This window comes from Phacochoerus africanus, chromosome 9 (genome assembly GCF_016906955.1).
Source record: "Phacochoerus africanus isolate WHEZ1 chromosome 9, ROS_Pafr_v1, whole genome shotgun sequence".
Taxonomy (NCBI): domain Eukaryota; kingdom Metazoa; phylum Chordata; class Mammalia; order Artiodactyla; family Suidae; genus Phacochoerus; species Phacochoerus africanus.
In genome coordinates this window covers 372,838-392,729 of record NC_062552.1, presented here as the reverse complement: position 1 = coordinate 392,729, position 19,892 = coordinate 372,838, and the positions used below count along the sequence as shown (strand labels likewise).

General features: G+C 47.9%; 1 protein-coding gene across 7 annotated transcripts in view; it reads left to right on the top strand.

Moving 5' to 3' along the window:
* The first annotated feature begins 9,916 nt into the window (after window positions 1-9,916).
* The window catches only part of EXOC2 (exocyst complex component 2), a 147,955-nt gene continuing 137,979 nt past the window's right edge, over window positions 9,917-19,892 (top strand). For 6 of the 7 annotated variants that reach the window (XR_007136923.1, XR_007136924.1, XM_047795183.1 and 3 more), the window contains exon 1: window positions 9,918-10,328. The gene's annotated coding sequence lies outside the window, so the exon portion shown is untranslated. Of the gene's footprint in view, window positions 10,329-19,892 lie in introns of all 7 variants that reach the window. The other variant, XM_047795181.1, reaches the window with a different exon arrangement.

Here is a 19,892-nt window from a genome sequence, read left to right as displayed (position 1 = left end):
TAGGAAGCAGCAAGATACTTTTAAAAAGAACGAGCAAAGCCACTTCTCGTGACCAACCCTCCCCTCTGGCAGAGGGCTGCTGTCTCCGGCGGGTGGGGAAGCCTGACTCCAGCGTGTATGCCGCCTCCTTCACAGACATCACGCACAGCTGAATTTAGGAATTGCCCAACAGAATTTATCTCCTAACGTTTCAAAACCATTCCCAACAAAAACGTAGCGTCTGGGCCGAGAGGTTGATATGACAGCAGAGGGGCCGGGCCGGCTGCGCAGGAACAGGCCCACTGCTCAGTGAGGCCGCGGAAAACAAAAGAATGAAGGCTTAAGTGTGCGACCTCGCCTCGTCTGGGCTTTCTCTTGACACTTAATGACTTGGACAGAAAATGCAGTACACGCACAACGTTGGCGCACAGGATCGTTGGTCTCTGTGTTGGTTTTCTGCATCTGACGTCCAACTGTCTACAACTGACAGCTCACCTGATTTGGATTAGTTTATCCAAAGCACAAGGCAAAATAAACCAGGTCCTGATTTCTTGTTCTTGAGAAAATAAGCTGACTCTTCTGAACACTTTCTTGAAATAGAGACCAAAAATGGTCAATGGCCAAGAGAGTCAGGCCCCTAACAGAGTCCAGGCCAAAGATCTGCCAGTGTAGACTATCCACTCACTTCAACAAGAGGAGAGGAGGAAGCCCAGACCCTCCCAAGCACCGTTCTCTGGTTACACGGCCTCCGATGATCTCAAGAGCCACTGAAAGCAAAGCACAGCTTGCAACCAAGGCGTGACAACTGAGAAGTTTTAAAAATTAGAATGCTGCTGTCAGCATTCTGAGCACCTAGTCCTGCCGAAGACCGGCTGATGCAGGGGGGCTAAAAACAGGGCTATGACAAAAGGGACGCTACGCCAAAGCCCTGGAGCTGCAGGGGGGCCCCCAGGCTGACTGCCCCCCCGTGCTGCTCTCTCAGGGACCAGCACCTTCAAACGGTCTCACCTTTTCATTCTTCTCTTAAGAGCGCGTGTGCACGTGTGGGCGTGCGCACGTGTGCATGTGTGTTTGCACGCGTGTGTGCCCATGGGGTGTGCATAGGTGTGTGAGGGGGTGGGGCAAGCAGTGGCCCACAGGGTCCCCTTCTGGCCTGAGCACAGCAAGCCCTTGGCCTACCTGCCAGGAGAGTCCCACCAGAAGGCAAAGTGGGGCCCCTGCTGCGCTGGGCACTTTTCTGCACTGGGGGAGGCAGCTTTCATCTGTCACCATCTGGAAAGCCAGTCACTGCAGTTACCGGGTTCTCTTTGAACAAGGAGCTTCTGATTTTCTCAGAAGCATTTGTTCCTCTTGGAAAAGAAGGAAGGAGGGAGGGGAGGAGGGAAGGAGGGAAGGAAGGAGGGAGGGAAGGAGGGAGGGAGGCAGGGAGGGGGAGAGGACCAGCCAGAGGGCACCAGCCCCAGTCTGTGGATGCAGCCTCCTCCTCGGACCCCTTCTGCTCAGTTCTTTTTCTGAATCTTGACTTGTCAGCCAAGAGCTCTCACTTGCCTGCTGCAAGCCTTTCTGGTTTCTTAACAATTTTCCTCTTTATTACGAAAATGTGAGTTTTCGGGAAGTAAACGCCACAGGATACAGCAATCCCCCTGAATCTAAGCCGAATCATTTATGCAAAAGGGACAAGCCCACGCCTGCCCTACACCACTGGAGCCCCAGGCGCTTGCTTCTGTCTTCTGGGATGCTCAGGTGGCCACCATCTCCTGCCCCTGGGGGCGCGGCGCTCCCTGGCCTGGCCACTAGGACCTCTGTGTGGTCATGTTTACAATGGCCTGAAAAGAACTCCAAAACCAGAGGAGATTTTTACACCTCAGCCTCCCACGGATTTTGTACATGAAGATTTTTGTCTCTAAGTGTTTCTCAGCAGTTGGAGGCTATTATTAATGTAAAAATTATTAGCAATATTCATTTTATTATAAATATTACAGATATGCTGAAAAGTCAGCCTAAATGCTAAACATTTTTGTTTTTAACTTTTTAAACTTTAAATAAGCTGCTTGCTTAGCCTTCTTAGAACTACAGTTCATTAAAATGCTACTGCAATGGGAACTATTCTAATTTCCACCTTAAAAATGGAAGGTCTCTCAAGTCTATAAAAATGCATTTACTGTTGTGGTTTATATGTGAAGACAATACGAAATCTCACTAGATAAAGGAGAAAGCTTTGATTCTATTAAAGAACTCCCTGCATTCTATAATTACATTTTATAAGGAAGGTCAGTATTCTAAATTAGTTCTAGGCTCATTAAAGGTCATGAAATATATAACATTTATGGTCATTTAAAACTGTTTAACACACAGCTATTAAATTCCTAATCAGGACGGGCATGTAGTTTCAAAATACATTTAAATGATGGGTTATTGTCTTTTTTCAAAAATAGTGGTAATAATGCATATTTAGTTGCCGACTTCTACCTCTGTCTCCATATTCGCAGGAGAGGTCACAGTACTGGGACTGCGTGGCCACACAGCACGAACAGCAGCCCAGACCACCTCCTACACGAAAGAGCTCACATTAAAAATTCAAAGGTGAATACGCTATGGGTCACTTCCTTACTTTTTTTTTTGCCCAAGCCCGTGGCAGGCAGAAGTTCCTGGGCCAGGGATCGAACGAGAGCCACAGCAGTGATAACCCTGGATCCTCAACTGGCTGAGCCACCAGGGAGCTCCTGAGTTACTTCCATAAACAGCAGTGAGTTTATCCTTGCTGGAGCTGTAGAAAGCTGCAATCAATAGCCTCGTGCTTGGGTTACCCCCTGCCCCCCGCCCCCCGATGCTTACATAACTGTGTTAATTCAAACCTAACCAACACCGCAGTCCTTTATTTGGTCCCACTCAGAGTTTGCTGATTGAAATATGTTAGTGTATGCCTGCAAAATGAGCAGGAAAGACAGATTTCACAGTGTTTAGCTGCTGTTTTCTTATTTGTCAAAGGTCTTCCCTCAAGAGAGTCTCTCAGGCAATCAATTTGTTTCAGCCCTAATTGTAAACATTTATCAAACAAGACCTGGACACAGAAAATAAAGAGAAAGACAAGCCAGGAATTTCCGGGTATCATCATCACCTCCCACCAACCAAAATACGTCTACCTTATTTTATTTTACTTCTGGAAATAAATATTGCAAAATGTCATAGGTGTCATGTCTTTACCCACATGACAGATAAGCTTAACTCACAGAAACCAAGACAGGATGCATAGAAAAGAAGAACAATGCCTGGAATATGAGGCACTGGGTCAACACTTGCTGATCTGAGAAGCAGGCTCGTCTTCTGCAACACACTTGTGCCGACTCTGAATTAGTGGCTAGACAATTTGTTTTGTGCAGAAAATAAACCTTTCTTGAAAGTGCTTTCCAGGACTGAGCTGCCTCTAGGACCAGTCACACACAGATTTTTTAGACACTTAAAATATTATTACCAGCTCCATGAGGTATAATTGAATACAAAAACTGCACATATGCCATGTATACAGTTTGGTGCGTTTGGAAGTTAGACACCTCTAAAGGGAAGAATTTACCGGGCGCAGACTAGGAAAGGAATGTGCTCGTTCTGTAAGTCTGGAAGATCAACTAAAAATGCAGCAAGTTTGCCTCTCTGTGTGACGTGGGAAGTGGCTTCACTCACTCAGGAAGCACATGCTAAATTCTTCAAGAATTAACTTAGCTCTTATTTCTCTGAATGTGTCCAAAACCCACAGGGCCAAGGAGGACAGCCCTGCAATGTACTGCCCCCTTTCCTTTGGATGATGGTCTACTTTACATGATAGTTTCTGGTCTAAAATTATATTTACTAGAAAAGTTGCTGCCAAATTTAGAGTCTGTAGTTAGCAGCGCATTTGTGCAAAGCACTGGAAAACTGGACGGTGTTTAATTATTTTTTTCCTGGCTATTAACCCCTGTTGCGTCTTGTCACATCATGGCTGGTCATGCCTCCATCAGACAGTGAAAAGAGGTGACACTTCAGAGCAAGGCAGCCCTGTGACCCAGGAGGTTACAGTCTATAAATTCCAGTTCAAACTGATTTTCCCAAAGAATGAAAACTTCCTTCTAAATGTGTTCTGAAAAATGCATGCTTACCAACAGGACGCCACTTAACAGCAATGATAATAATATTTAAACATCCAAACACAAATGACATGAAAGGGCCAACAGCAGTCACTGAAATTTCCTTCCACAATTTGAAACCAGCAAATGGAGCATATATATTTCTAGGAGAAAATTATAACTACGGCATTAAAGAGATACGGCTCTTTCTACTCGTCCTCAAACAAAACTTTGTTAGGAAGCCTCGCAGGTCTACAGTTTGAAAAACTGTTGTTTTTTTAGAAAGAAAACATATGCATGGGTGACAGTCTATCATTCCTGTCTGTGCATTTGTGCGTCCGTGTTAGCAGGAGGACGATGCGGCATGTTAAATTCACGTGAAACATAAAATAAGGCAAATCAACACAGGCCCACACATCTGGGATCACACAAGCTTAGAGAGAATTACTTTATGGAAAAGTGGGAATTCAATAAAAACACCAAGTCGAAAATCAACCCACAGATTTACATTGAGCTGTTTTCCTCTTACTACTTCGCGTCACAGCTAACCTCCCAGGGTCTGGCTTTCTACCCCAGGGCCCAGGCCAGGGACAAAAAAGCAAAGCAGTTAGTTCCCAGGGCGGGAGTGTGCGGGGGTGTGGAAGTGACTCAGGACAGAAAAGCAAAAGTTTCGTAAACAGAAAAGGCCCAGCAACCTGCTTCACGTTCAGAGAAGGCAAACCAAGAAGTTCTGTTTTAAAACGGATTTTCCCTTATAGGTAACAAATTCAAAGAACAACAAAAAAATCCCTTTAATTGAACAGCAAGAAGAGTTAGTGTGACCTGCTACGACCAGCATAGAGTTATTTGGAAAAACTCCACGGAACCACCCATATGTCCTGTCCTACATGGACGGCAGGCCCCACAGTTAGGCCAAAAGTGACTGCAGAATATTTGCTTATTGAAAAGTGGGGTCTTGGGATTTTAGAGCTTCAGGGACTTTACCCGTGTCTCCCACCTGTCACTTTACTTTAAATACGAGATGACCAGAACTCTCAAAGGGTCAAAGAATGCACCTGAGCAGGGTCCATATCAGGCCTGGCCCGGAATGTGGGTTTCTGGACTCTCAGTGTAATTAATCTCTATCTCTGCCTGCTATTATCTATCTGTCTACCCATTTATCTATCATCTATCTGTCTACCTTTAAACCAACAGTACTGTCAACTCCTGATTTTTCCAGGGACTGTGCATACTTCTATTTCTTTATTTTTGGCATGTACTGCGCAAACCCCACCAGGAGAAAAACCTAAGTTCTTACTCAAGTCAGTTGGCTAAACTTTATGTGATCACTTTTGTTAGAAGGGTTCAGGCAGAAAGAACAGGGCTCAGACTGTCATCTACAGTGTGGGCTGGACTGTATCTTTGGCTCTTGGTTTTTCGAGTTTTCCTCATTCCTCGGTACCGGGGAAGGTACAGAGAGAGCTCTGCCTGCTGGGGGCCTGGCCCAGCACCCAGGGCAGCAGAACCACAGCAGCTGCTCGAAAGGGAGCCCCCAGGAGGCAGGGGCAGTGAGCGGGTCCTGCACACGGATGCTGGGGAAGCAGGCCCAGGACTGCAGTGGGGCACAGCTCAGTTCACAAGGGAGTGGAATCTACCGAAAACAGACGGCGGAAAACTGCCTTCAGCGGGTTTAAAATCTGTTACTGGCTTTGTGGGAAACCAAGGTGTTAGCTGAGCACTGCTAGGGCTCAGATAAAAGTCGCGTCCTATTAGAACGAAAAGAAAGAGACAGGAGGCAGGCCTCTACGGGCATGCAGGGCATTTGCCGAAACTCCTGGCAAGCGGGACACCTTCACGAAGAGGTGGCCATAGGGAATCCCCGCTGCAGGGCAGCAGGTTAAGAATCCAGTGTTGCTGCGACTGTGTGTCTTGGATTTGACCCCTGGGCTGGCACCTTCCATATGCCATGTGTGCCACCATTAAAAAAAAAAAAACAAAAAAACCCCGAAAAACGTGGCCATAGGACTCAAATCTTATTCAAAAGTCGAGGGGCAGCAACACATCTCCCCGCCCGCGTGGAACCAACTGGCGACATGCCTTGACAGCAGAACATGAAGGGGCAAGCCGGCCAGTTGGCTGCTCTGAGCCCCAATCCATCAGGGGAATCAACCAGAAGCAGGGCACCTAGGGCCACTGTAAATGCAAACTGGCCTCCCACTGAAGTGCTTAGGACTTGCACGTGGAAACTCTGAAGAGATAAAGACATCCAAAAACCCTAAAAACAACCCCCCAGCCACCTACAAGTGTCTAGCAATTTAAAACAAATTAAAATGCTACCTTACAGTCAGTGGCAAGTCCTCTGTTTGCAACATAAAGAGGCTCAAAGTCCCAGCCTGGAGATCACAGCTGGGCGGGGTCCACAGGGAAGGGAGACCCCTTGTGCTGGGATGAGCCCCCCCTGACCAGCCCCTTCTCCAGGCTCCAGTCACGTCTCTCTGGCGGCCAGTGACTCTCCTCAATTTCTCTGCTCTTTTCCAGACCACCTACAGACGGTCCAGAGAGACCCCGAAATAAACACAGCTGCGTCTCTGAGCTGGGTGGCAGCCGTGGCCATATGGTTGAGTTAAGATTGTTGAAACACCATATCCTTCTGTAGACCCGGCTTTATTTACAGTTTTCTTAACAAAATATGCAAATAGAAGGTAAACAGTAAAACACAAGAACCCTGCTTTGGAGACATTTGACTATTTTGAGGCCTTTGCAAATACAAAGCTCTGAAGCTGACAAGAAGTATAGGTGCTGAAATTCACATAAAGGCATTTGCTAGGAGTACAGGGTAGCGAGATTCCTCACCCAATCTGAGAATTGCTAAAAGAGCCTCGTAACCATCACAGCCTTGGAGGATTTAAAACTGTCCTTGCAATCTTAAAACAGAACAGCTTCTAAAGAAGAACACGAAGTTGGGCAATAGTCAATGAAACATCTCAACAGTTTATATGTTGTCAATTTACAGATTTAGTCTGGGTCCTCATTTTGCCTCTAAGTGGTCATAAGCGTATTTTGAAACAGACTCCTAGAAACAGTCACCTCTTCCAACTCTGCCACTTCATACTGTATTGTTATTATTGTTCTTTTAGTTTCTCATTCAACGCATTTATTGAGCATCTACTATGTGTGAGGCGTGGGTGAAGAAGGCAGGCCCCTCAAGGAACTTATATCTTAGTGGCGGAAGGCAAAAAAGGAAACACATAGATAATAGTGTATTTATAGGGGGTGGCTGGTGCTATTATTGGGTGGTTGACCTCATGTATTGAATACCTGCTATTCTAGGCCCTGTGGCATCTATAACAATGCAAACAGGAACGCCAGAAAGAGGCTTGGAATCTGTGAGTTAACAAAAGATCAAACAATTGTCAAAAAGATGGTTAAAGAGCATCACTAAGACACGGTGAATTACAGTTGTTCTGAGGATTACAATCTATACTAATTATGGTCTATTACAAACTGATACGCCATGTAGTAGGAAACATGTCAGCTGTTCACTTAATTAAAAAAAAATCTACAGAACAGGGAACTATGTCTGTCGTAGTGTTTGCTAAGACTGAAACCAGAGGAAATCTATGCTTCAAAGTTATTTTTTCTTCTCTAGGTCAAATGAAATTTGATGCAGAATTGAAAATACAAAGCTATACAATATTTAACCGCCCCAACAGCTACTACAGCGGTCTTGGGTTTAATGATTTCATTTGCTACCGGCTTCTGCATGTAGCCCACTAACATTTGCTAGCTGGCTTCAGAACATGGACCAGAATTTCAGAAAACAAAAGCAAAAACAAAACTACCAGTAATTTTTATATTAGCAAAAGACTCATTCTTCTGAGTGTTTCTGTCTCAGAGCTACAGCATACATGTCATTTTTTTGGATTCAGGAAAGATCTGGGTCCTCAAGAGCCATTCACAGTGGCTACCGGCAGGATCGCCTGGCTTGGGAACCGCATCACGGAGACCAAAGGAGAGAGAAATGGGTTCGGTTTCACTGTGAGGCAGGTACCACCGCCGACCTGTGCTGCAGGCCACTGACTGGCGCCCCCTGTGTTTAATGCTGGGACAGCCGGGGTGCTGCACAGGGGATCACTCCCTCCCAGGCAAAGGGGAGAAAAACAAAGTCCGCCAAGTCCCACAGCTCAGAGCCTTTGTCCCAAATATCTTTTTCTCAGGATGTAGTTCTCTGACAGGTGTGCAATACAACACATACAGATATTTAAATCACAATGAATGTATACTGCTTTTTTTTTCTATGATAGTGACTATCCTAGGTTGGATTCCCCTAGAAGCTGACCCTGAGATAGGGTTTTGAAGCTAGTAGTTAACTTGGGAGGTGAGACTAGGAAACAGCAGGAGGGGATGGGGGTGCTGGGCAGGAAAGGGGAGGAAGCAAGAAGAGGTGTGGGTTAAAGGTGGTCCTGAAGGCACTGGGGCCCAGCCTCTGGGCACGCTGGATACCATGCCTCACAGCCACGGGGAGCCAGGCAGCTGGAGTTCTACACCACCTCCCTGCCCCTCTTCTGCTGAAGCCTGCTTCTGAGCCAGGGAACCCTAGGGTGCTTTGGGGTTACCATGTGTCCAGGAAGGAAGCCCCGAGGTACAGGGAGCAGGTTTCCCAGAAAGCAGCTTTCAGAGAGCAGGACAGGTGTGGGTGGGCTCTGGTGGGCCCTGCTGTTGTGTTCTCTGGCCCTCTCGCTGGCTCCTCATGCCGATGTCACACCCACATCAGGAGTGGTGATGGGCTCAGCTATGGGCTCCTCTGCAGTTGGTCTTGGGCCCATAGAGATCCTCAGCATTTTCCTCTGTCACTCCCTCTGGACTCCCTCACCTTCCACCAGCACTTTTGCTGACCCAGACTGCTTGCTTGATGATGTGACCAGACTTTTGTCCCTCTTGGGTCTGAGCCCCTGGTTGCCATGCCCCCATCAGGCCAAGGTTGCTGATATCACCAGGCACGGAAAGCTGCCCAGTGAGTGCCCAGAAGTAATCCTTCCTGTCCCTACTTCCTCCTGGTTATAAAGGTCATTCTTGCCTCCTGAATGAGAAGAGTCTTTAGATTTAGTGGAACATTTTGTCCCCTGGCAGAGCATCATTTGCTGCCGCAGGTGTCAGGGTTCTACTTCAGACAAAGCATCACACGCTATAAGGTTCAAAATACCTCCTGCATCCCATAGCACAGCATAGCAACCCTGCAAAATGTTACCCCAAGCCAGAGCCACAGCTGTGCCTTTGAGGCCGTTCTACTGTTCTACCAGGGTGGCAGCTTCTGAGTGTGTGATGTTGGGGCAGAAACTGTGCCTCCTGTGTTACTGTCTCTTTTGTCAAACCCCACTCACTCTCAAGGGGGTCCCTGCTCGAGGCGATTAAACGGGAAATTCCATGACGATAAATCAGACACTGTGAGCAACGCAATGATGCTTGCCAGAGCCCTTGCCGGCCAGGAAGACTAAGCCGAACCCATATCTGCATCTAGGTCTGAGCCAACTCACTTGCCACCCAATGGCTGGCTGACTGCAGGGAGGGAAGCCACCGTCCACCGGCAGCACCTTGGCCTCGGCGTCCAGAAGGACGGACGCAGCGCGCAGCTCCATCGCTGCCCCTTCGGCTACTCTATTCGCGAGGCCCGGGTGTCCGCTGGGACTACGCGCTGGGGTAACGCGCAGAGCCGAGAGGAGAGGAGCAGCGGCGGGGTACAGGAGCAGCCACCGCCAGGGATCGCCACCTCTCACCCCGGAACACTGGGCGCGCGGCTCTTCCTCCCTCAACCCAAAGGCCGGAAAACCGCAAGCCCTTCCGCTTCCGCCGCTTCCCCGGGAGGCGCGTCACTTCCGGCCGGGCCGCCGGGCACCGTCCACTGTCAGGCAACCCGTTCCCTCTGGCTGGGTCTGGACGGGCCGCCTTTCTGTGTTCGAGGCCAACGCCCCGCGGTGCCTGCCGGCTGAACCCGAACGGTGCCCACGCTCAGGGGGCCGCGAGGCCACGGTCCCCGAGTGTCAGCCCGGGGCTCCAGAGGGTCGGAGTCGCGGCCGGGTCCTTCGCTCCCGCCGGTCTCCCAACTCCCGCCCCCATCCAGCCCGCAAACCGCGGCCATCCGGCGTTCGGCGCTCGACTGCGCGGCGGATCGACGCCTTCGGCGCTCCGGCGGCGGAAGTGAGGGCGCTGAAGGCTGGGCGGCCGCTGCCCGGGATCTCCTGCTTGAGCGCTGGGTCCGTGCCTGCCTGTCTGCAGGTAGGTGTGGGGGCCGAGGTCCTGGCTGAGGGGCAGCCGGGGGTGCAGGCGGGAGGGCTAGCCACCGCCGTCGGCCTCGTGCCGCTCTGCAGCCCTGACGGTGCGGAGGGGCGCCTGCGGGGGTCCTGGAGCCCCGCCCCCGCGGCCCTGGGCGCCTGCCGGGCTCGCGGAGCCCTGCCTGGAAGCCCGGCGCGGGCCTTGGGAGTGCGGGCCCGCGGTGAGAGGTTGCACTTGGCCTCGCTTGCGTCCTTACCTGTCACTGCGCAAGGCTTGAGAATTTATTGGTGAAGAGCGAGGAAGAGGCAGGCTTTGCTTGTTTCTTAGGTTGCATCACTGGAGAGCTCTACGGGGTGCCGTCACTGTTTTTACAGATTGATTGTATTGTGCCCATTTCACAGGCGAGGAAGCGTTAGATCAGGGTGGTTACGTAACTAGTGTGAAGCCGGGCAGTTACTCATTGTTTAGCAGCGGCGGAGGCAGCGTAGTGAGAGCATCCGAACCTGTGCTTTCTCCTTCCAGCCTGGGCCTGCCCAGATGGGCAAGGAACAGTTCGCGAAAGAGCTTGTCTGAATGGAAGTAAGCTTTTCTTAATCGCTAAAGCGTTTCTTAGTCGCTGAAGAAGACGTGTGTCACTTTTTTAAAAAAATGAGTAAACTTACAAGGAAAACTTAAAAAGTATTGTAAAAGCCACATTTAAATTAAGTCATTCGGGTGCTCTATAGTGAAAAGCTAGTTTTAGTTGAGGTCATGTGGACCCCTCTTCTAATGCACAATAATATTTTGATTATACTCTGGCCAGGCTTTGTGTAACGACACAGGAACTGGAAGCCGAAAGCTTCCCAAGGAACATTTGTGTTAAAAGTTGTTGACTCAAAAGGAGGTAATAGAAAGAGGATGATGTGGGCTTAGTACTTAAATGTTCTTTCTGTTTGGTTAAGTAGAAACTCTGTAATTTTAAACAGCGGATCCCCCAATGTAACTTGGAACAACTCTTGGAAGTTTCAGAAAGTGACTTTTTCTTCTTTTCAGGTACTTAATTTCCTGAACTGAATATTATTTTGAAAATGATACTTCTCTAAAGATGATTATTCACCTCCAAAGTTAAATTTTCATTCATTCCACAAATATTTGAGAGCTGGATATATGAATCTAATGAGAAATGAAATTAGTACTGAAACATGTGGCACAGGCGGTCTTTTAAGAAAGAATTTGGGACAATTTCTAGTGTCAGGGCAGTGGCATTCTTAGGCTGGGTAGGAAATGCTCGTACAGTTAGTCTCTCCAGGACTTTTTCATCCATTCTCCAGTTTACTCATCTTACCTGTTCAGAATTCCTGGCCAGATTGAAATTTTCTAACTCAGTGAATCCTGGAACCACTTAGTACTGCCCTATCCTTGTGTTGTCACAGAGTGGAGCTTAAATGTTATACTGAATGGAATTTCAGGGCCCTGTTGAGTAGAGAGGAATTTTTTTTTTTTTTTTTTGGTCTTTTTGCTTTTTCTAGGGCGGCTCCCGTGGCATGTGGAGCTTCCCAGGCTAGGGGTCTAATCAGAGCTGTAGCCACCGTACTATGCCAGAGCCACAGCAATGCAGGGTCCGAGCCGTGTCTTCAACCTACACAACAGGTCATGGCAACACCGGATCTTTAACCCATTGAGCAAGGCCAGGGATTGAACCTGCAACCTCTTGGTTCCTAGTCGGATTCATTAACCACTGAGCCCGGCAGGAACTCCGAATAGAGAGGATTTTGAAATTGACCAGAATGGGAACTAAGGATCATTCTGCTGAGCAGTGTGCTGGTGCATTGATTGTTCCCAGACCCTGGGGAGTGTGTTCCTGGATACTGGTGAGATCACATGGTGGAGTGTTCAGTTACAGTCCCGTGATTCAGTGCATGCTTATGTTGATTTAAAAGAATTATTGATGCAAACACAAATTTAGAGTCATCGTAGAGAAATTATGCATCTTGCAGCTGTGGCCACACCCACAGGCATCCTTAGAATTCAGCTGAGTCAAAGCACCATATAATGGGCTGTTACCAGTCCTGCTTTGTAGCATGGGCTGTTCTACTTGGTAGCGTCTTCGGGCTTTAGTTTCCTTATATCTGTTGTCAGAGAATACCTAAAACTAGATTATCTCCGAGTTCTTCCTACTTTGAAGTTTTCTAACTCAGTGAATCCTGGAACCACTTAGTACTGTCCTATCCTTGCGTTGTCTTAGGGGCCGTAGATATTGTTGGCATTTACGTGTAGGTCAAGAAGACTAAACTCTTGCCAGAATGGGATTAGTCTTAGTCACTTTTGTATCTCCCAGTTGGAGCACATGCCTGACTGAGAAGAGGGTATTTTTGCTTCTTCCACTAAAGAACAGCGAGAGCTGAGCGGCAGCCCTTAGGAATTCAGAGAAAGGAAGGGTCTTTTGGGGCTGGAGCAATTGGGAGGGCTCCAGGGAAATCAGCCCTTGATGGGTGGGGCTGGGGCTGTGGGGTCTGGGTGGTGTATGAGCAACAGAGGCCCTCGGCCTGGAAAGGGGTGCATTGCGGATTATAGAGGCCTGCCTCGAAGGTCAGGCAGAGGAGGTCAGGAACTGACTTCTGGGGCTTTTTTTTTTTTTTTTTTTTCCCTCTCCTGGAAAATTGTCTTAGGCTTGCTTAGAAGCTTCATTAACATCCTTTAATACTGTTGTAGCATTTAAGATTGGGGTGGACTATACAGTTTGCTTAATTTTGGGCTTTGGTTTTAGTAATTCCTTCTACTTACTACTTACCACTTATAATAAATCTTGGTATCAGTATGGAGAGAACATCGGACACTGGGACTCAGGACCAGGATTGTAGTTAGAATACAGCTGCCCAAGGCAGCTCCTCGGCACAAGCTAGGATGGTGCCTGGCCCGAGTCAGCTAGCCGGGCTGCTTTGGGCCGGGTCGGCCTTCGCTTTCATATGTAAGCTTTAGTGAATTTTTGAAGGCCTTATCCACTGATAAATTTCTGTCACTTGGGGGGTGGGGTGGTGGTGGTGTGATTTTAACTTTTGCTTGTTGTTATTTTACCGGAAGACAAAACAAAAAAAGAGGAATATTTCCACTTAATGTTAATGAAGCCCTGTGTGATTGGCATCATGTGGGTCTGGGTCGGTCGTGGTGCCGGCAGGACTCAGAATTCACGCCTTATGGTTCAAGTGAGCAGATTTAAAAACAGGAACTACTTGCAGAGGTGTCGGGAGGGCTAGGGAACGAAGGGGATCGTGAGAGCTGCTCAGAGCTGGAGCCTCAGCCCAGGGGTGTGGCTGCTGCCGGAGGTGTGGTGCTGGGGGCTGGGGGAGCAGGCCTGAAGCGCCCCAGCCTGAGACGGGTTCTGCCACCACCCCCCACTCTCTGACCCTCTCTCAGTTACCTCCATTAGTTCTGCTCTTTTTCCGGATTTTCATCACGCATACAAGGATGCTCTGTTGTACCCTCATCTTTCTGTGGCAGCTGGCAGGCAGATTCTCAGCCTTGGACCACCTCAGCTCTTTACCTTTTAAAATACTTGAACTGAGTTGCTGAGACCAGCAGGGGAAAACCCTAGCATCTAGACTTGTACCCTTATTAACCCAGGATCACCATTTCATCTGGCCATCAAAGAATTTTCTAGAGTTTTCCTTGTCAGCCACTTGCTTCTTCTCTGCAGAATCTATTTTATTTTATTTTATTTTATTTTTGTCTTTTGTCTTTGTTGTTGTTGTTGCTATTTCTTGGGCCGCTCCCGCGGCATATGGAGGTTCCCAGGCTAGGGGTCCAATCAGAGCTGTAGCCACCGGCCTACGCCAGAGCCACAGCAACGCAGGATCTGAGCCGCGTCTGCAACCTACACCACAGCTCACGGCAACGCCGGATCGTGAACCCACTGAGCAAGGGCAGGGACCGAACCCGCAACCTCATGGTTCCTCGTCGGATTCGTTAACCACTGCGCCACGACGGGAACTCCTGCAGAATCTATTTTAAACATTTTCTACTTTTCTCAAACCTCTTGTCCTTTCACACAGCCAGTATATACTCTGAGCAGGTCATCTTACCACCTACCTGAGGCCCATTAGAGCATCACAGGAGAATCCTGGGCTCTTTCCTCCAAAACCTTTCCTCCTCTTAGTTACACTGAAAGAGATTACGTTTACGTCAAGACAAGTAAGCCCCCACTCCTGCACTTCATCCCATGTTCATCTCTGGCTGAAGGCTCCTTCCTGTTACCCTTTGAACATGCTTAGACACAGACAGGAGTAAAGGAACCCTGAAAAACAGCAATAAAAGTAGCAGCATCCTCCGACTCCGCAGGGTCTTGTCCCGTCATTTCCCCAGTGTGGTGCCTGGACACAAGTGCTCACTAGATGTTTGTTGGACTAAGCTTCGGAGGGTGTTTCCTTGTTTCAGATTCCCAGTTATCTGCATCTCTTTGTTTTTCTGAGGGATGCCATTCTGACACTGTCGTCTTTTGAGGTGCGAGGTGACCAGTCTCCGTATGTCCTAAATCTTCTGGGTCAACTAAGCAAAAATAGAGATCAGTTTTATTTGGTAACGACTTTTTCAGTATTGTCCAGAAGAGCTGTGTTTCTGGGACTAAAGTCAACACCTGGACATTTTTATTCCCTAAAAAGTTATATTTCCTAAAATATCAAGAAGTTATGTTTTGTCCACCCAGGGTGGGTCTAGTGGAGAGGCGGTGTCAGGACATGGGACAACTGGCAATAGATTGACGAACAGACGACGCCCTTATGGGAGGTGCCCTCCCTTCTTCTTCCTGCCACTAGGAAGCCCACCTGCTTCGAGCTTTCTCTTTCTACATGTCTCTTTTTCAGGGCTGGTGGGAGAGGGGATGGATTTGCACCCTTCTCTTTCCTTTTGATATGTTGCCAGTATCCAGTGGCGTTGAGTCAGAGGACCAGCCACCTTTAGACTCACAGCTTTTGGCTTTGAAATATAGTGAAGGTAGTTGTCCTTAGGAAGAGACAGCTTGCTGAGGCAGAAGATTTTATAGTTTCTGGGAAATAAAGGAGACTTTTAATTAACTGTTATAATTAAGATGGATTCCAGTGCTTGTTTTAACAAAGTAGCTGGGTATGCCACTAGTTATGTGACGGGTCAGTTGTGTGGGCGCTGTGGCCAAATTGTCGGCTTTCCCCATGGACTCTGGCTTCCAGCAGTCTCTGCTAGTCACCTCATGTATGTTTTCTCCCTTTAGTCCTGTACCTCCAAACATTGGACCAGGAGTGAAGAGTTTTTTCTCCATTAAAAAAAAAAAAAAATTGAGTTCCCATCCTGGCTTAGCCATTAATGAACCCGATTAGGATCCACGAGGATTTGGGTTCCATCCCTGGCCTCACTCAGTGGGTTAAGGATCCGGTGTGGCTGTGGCTGTAGTATAGACCAGTGGCTGCAGCTCCAATTCACCCCCTAACCTGGCAACCTCAATATGCTGGGGGTGCGGCCCTAAGAAGCAAAAAAAAAAAAAAAAATTAAGTGCTGTTTATATTTTTTAAATCACTGGATTTTTCCCCAGGTAAATTGAAATATAAATACTTATTCTTTCATGAAAAACCCAGCAGATTTCAGTTACACTTTGTTTTGGGGAGTGGTGAAGGAAAGAGGTCTGAGGAGAGAGCCGGGAAGCAGGGCTGCTTTGTCTGTCTGTCTAGCCCTTCCTTTCTGCTGACATCTTCGTAGTCGGCACCCATGGATTCTTTCAGCTTTTGTGCATGACTGTGCTTTTGTTAATGGTGATTTTGAGGCAGAGCAGGAGAGAGGGGATCCGCTTGGTAAACTGGACAGAAGAGTTCTCCACCCTGGGTCTGAGACTTGTCCCGCCCGGGGCTGTGAGACGGCGAAGCTGTGGCCGTGCTGGTCGCACTCGACCGAGACCCTCTCTGGAAAAGCAGAGTTTATGGGGAAGCGATGGCGGTGACTCACCCTTTTCCTTTTTAGGGCCACACCCTCGGCACGTGAAGGTTCCCAGGCTCGGGGTCTAATCGGAGATCTAATCGGGGATCGACGCAGGATCCGAGCCTCCGAGCCACGTCTGTGACCTACAGCACAGCTCACCGCAGTGCTGGTTCCTTCACCCACGAGCGGAACCCACTGAGCGAGGCTAGGGATGGAACCTGCGTCCTCATGGATGCTAGTCCGATTTAGTCCTATTCGTTTCTTCTGAGCCATGACCAGAACTCCCTGTGGTTACATTTTCTGGTTTCTTTTTCTCTTAATACTGCTACTCATTTTTTTCTATGTATGTTTGGTTTGAAATTATGTAAAAAATAATTTACTGTCTTTTTTTCTACTGGTAAATCTTTTGGAAAATTAAAGTTTGAGCCACAGTGAAATATGGGAAAATTATAAAATTAAAATTTTCTGTGCTCTGTTGGACAAACACTTCGCTTTCAGGCTGTGTGCTTCTTTAAAGGAGAAGAGGCAGGCAGGTTAAACCAATGTAATATAAATCTAAAAGAAAATGACTGTATTTAAGTAGATGTTATAGAGTATAAGAAAATGGCTGTCTTTATTTTAATGAGATGCTTTTATAATGGTAATTTTCTCTTGTGCCCTGTGATGGATGGGAGGTTAATTGATGTTAAATGGATGCTTTGTTAATCCTTCATCAGCTACTAAATTGGTTGGGGGAGTACAGGTCAAGGCCACAGCAGGCGGGACTGGCTTGTTTTCTCTGGGAACCCACCCTTCACTGTCCCCTCCTTGCCCCCTCCCCTCGCCTCGCCCCCTCGCCTCGCCCCCTCCCTTCCCATGTCCCCTCTCCCCTCTCCCTCCCTCCCTCCCCCGCCTCCGGCGTGACAGCTGGTGGACGTTGCGTGCGAGTTCAGCCGGCGCTGTGTGGTCCGAGTGTGTGGTCTCCCCTCTGAGCTCTGAGGGGGGTGGGGGCAGAGAGCACATTGTTTACTTTAATTTCCTTCGGATGCCGGCTTGTGCCCAGAGTTTCCCGAAGTCTGACTCCTGGGAGAGAGGCTTCAATCCCTCGCAGCTGGGCTGCAGCCTGGGCCGCGGGCGTCCCTGTTTGATCCCCGGAGGCTCAGAGATGCTAATGGCACTGCTGAGTGCTGGGGTGCTTCTGCTTGCCCAGAGTCTTGAAAAAAACTTCGAAGAAATTTCTTTTGAGGGAGAGCGAGAGAAGTAAAGCAGAAATTTTAACCTCAGTGGACAAAGTTGATGTATTTGTAGAAATCAGGAAAGCTATTACACAGAATTTGGGTCAGATTAATCCAGCCCTGTGCATGTAGAAGGATCTAGGAATTGTGACATCCTGTCATGTTTAACGATTAAAAAAAAATTAGCCAATTCCAGCTGACAGTTGATGCCTTGAACTTTTTTGAAAATCTGCATAGATTTTGGCATGCTTGTTTACAGTAGTGATTATATTTGTCAGCGGTCATATTGGCTTATTTCATCATAAAGGTTTGACAAGTTGAGATGGTTAAAAAACAGACAGCAGGCCCCAAATGGAAGCACTTGTGCTAGGCTCAGTGTTAGCAAACTGAGACCTTAATACCTAATGTAATCGCAGTTTGAGTCTTTCCCAGGAAGGCAGTCTTCACCATTGGGTCTGCAGTGACCTGGTCAGGACTGGTGCGGTTCCATGCTGTCCCCAGAAGACGCTGACCTTGCCTGAAACAGCTCCCTGCTGGTAGCTTCTTCATCAGCAGCCCTTCCTGCCACAGACCTCTTTCATTTGGTCCAGTTCCTCCAAGCTCCTTTCTCTTTGCTGGACAGGATTTTACCTGGTTCATGAATTGTTGAATAAAGCCAGTTAGGTCTAGGCATGTACTTAGTTGAGTTTTTTTTTTTTTAGCAAGACAAATGAAACGTTTTTTTTTTCTGTGATTATATAAACTTAGGACAATGTCTCTTTTTCCCCCTAATTCTTTCATTATAAATAGCTTAGCAGTAGATTCTTGATTTTGTTCCTCTCTCCTCCTGACCATTCTTGTTGGGATGGCTGAGATTTTAGTGAGCAGATGTAGTGGGAGCACATTCCAGTCTTGCTGGGAGGGCCTTGGTTGCTGCTGCCTATTTAGGACTAGACAGCTAGGTCACTGACGCCTTCCAGTGGGATAAGGTGGGTAGCTTGTTGTTCTGCTGCTCTTCTTGCTAATTTTAACCCTGCGCTTCGGTAAATGACCTCAGTTTCCGTCTCTGGGAGGGTAAAATCTCCCTCCTCTTCCTTGTTCCCTTTAAGCCCTGGCCCTGGTTTTCTTAGTCTCTTTTTGTCTCAGTCAGAAGACGATAGAAGTTAGTAGGGTCAGACACTTTTCTAAAAAAAAAAAAATGCTATCATCCCCTGTTTCTTCTTGTGTCCTTTTTTGGGGGGGGTTCTGTGTTTGTGGTGCTAATGATAATGTGATGCTCCCAGGAATTCTGGAGCAAAGCGGGCACATTCACGAAGGTGTGTCCCCATCAGCACCGTCTAACTGTCCCCTTCTCGCCCTCCTCTCTCAGTCCGTCCCCATCCCTCCTCTCGCCACCACTTACTCTGCTCACTGTCTCCACGGATGTACCTGGTCTGAACTTTGAGGGCAGGGGACTCATACAGCATGCGATCCTTGTGGCAGAGTTGTGCAGTATCAGCCATTTCCCTATGTCTTTTACCCAGCGAGTGGACATTGTGTGTGTGCAGGGAGAAAACATTACCAGATGCTGGCTGTAGCAGGGGTCACGATCAGTAAAATGGGACTTAGGTTTTGGAAACAGGAGCTGTAAGACGCCCTGGGCTTATCTTTGATAGAAGTGCCTCGCGTGTGCGCTCTGTCGGCCCTCCGCTGCAGCCGGCCTGTGGGGGCCTGAGTTGCACATTGTCGTCAGGTTCATTGTTGACTGGCTGTTTGAACGCTCAGTGGAGAAATCCTGATGGGACCAGATCCCTCCATTTCCTGCTTCACGTTTACTGGCTGAGTTCTGCAGGACAGAGCCGTGAGGAGGCCCAACGAAAGGGGCAGGCGGGCTTTCAGTCTTGGAAACTGGTGTGGAACCTGCTCTCAAGAGCAGCTGAGTCCCTTGCAGGGCAGAGAAAAGCTTCTGTAGAGCCACGGTACCTTGTGTGTTTTTAAAAATAGCATTCCAAAGGATTCTCTATTGAAGACAAGTTCGTCTTTAAAAGTCTAAGAAAAAATGACTGCCTTTGTTTGGACTTTAAATTATTTAGAACTGAAGAGTTAGAATCTTTTTATATAGTCTCAGTACTGTTCCTTCCTTTTTTGTGGGGATTTTTTGAATTGAAAAATCGAACTTAAATCACTTTTGGCCTGGGTCTTTATAGAAATAAAAGGCAGTTGAAAAATGTGCAAACATTCAGGAAGGGTGAAACTCTGTTTAAACACTTAAAATATTTTTGGGAAAAAGGGGACACAATATTAAAGATCTGACCCTACACAGTAGATTTCTGATTTTCAGGTAATTCTTTATGGAAACGGTAATAGAAGAGCAAACTTTTCACCTCTTGGGCCTTAGAAAAGGAAGCCACATTCGAACTTGACCTGCTGTCACCCAGAGGCAGCCAGGAGGAGGAGTTGTTCTGTGCAGGTCTTGGTA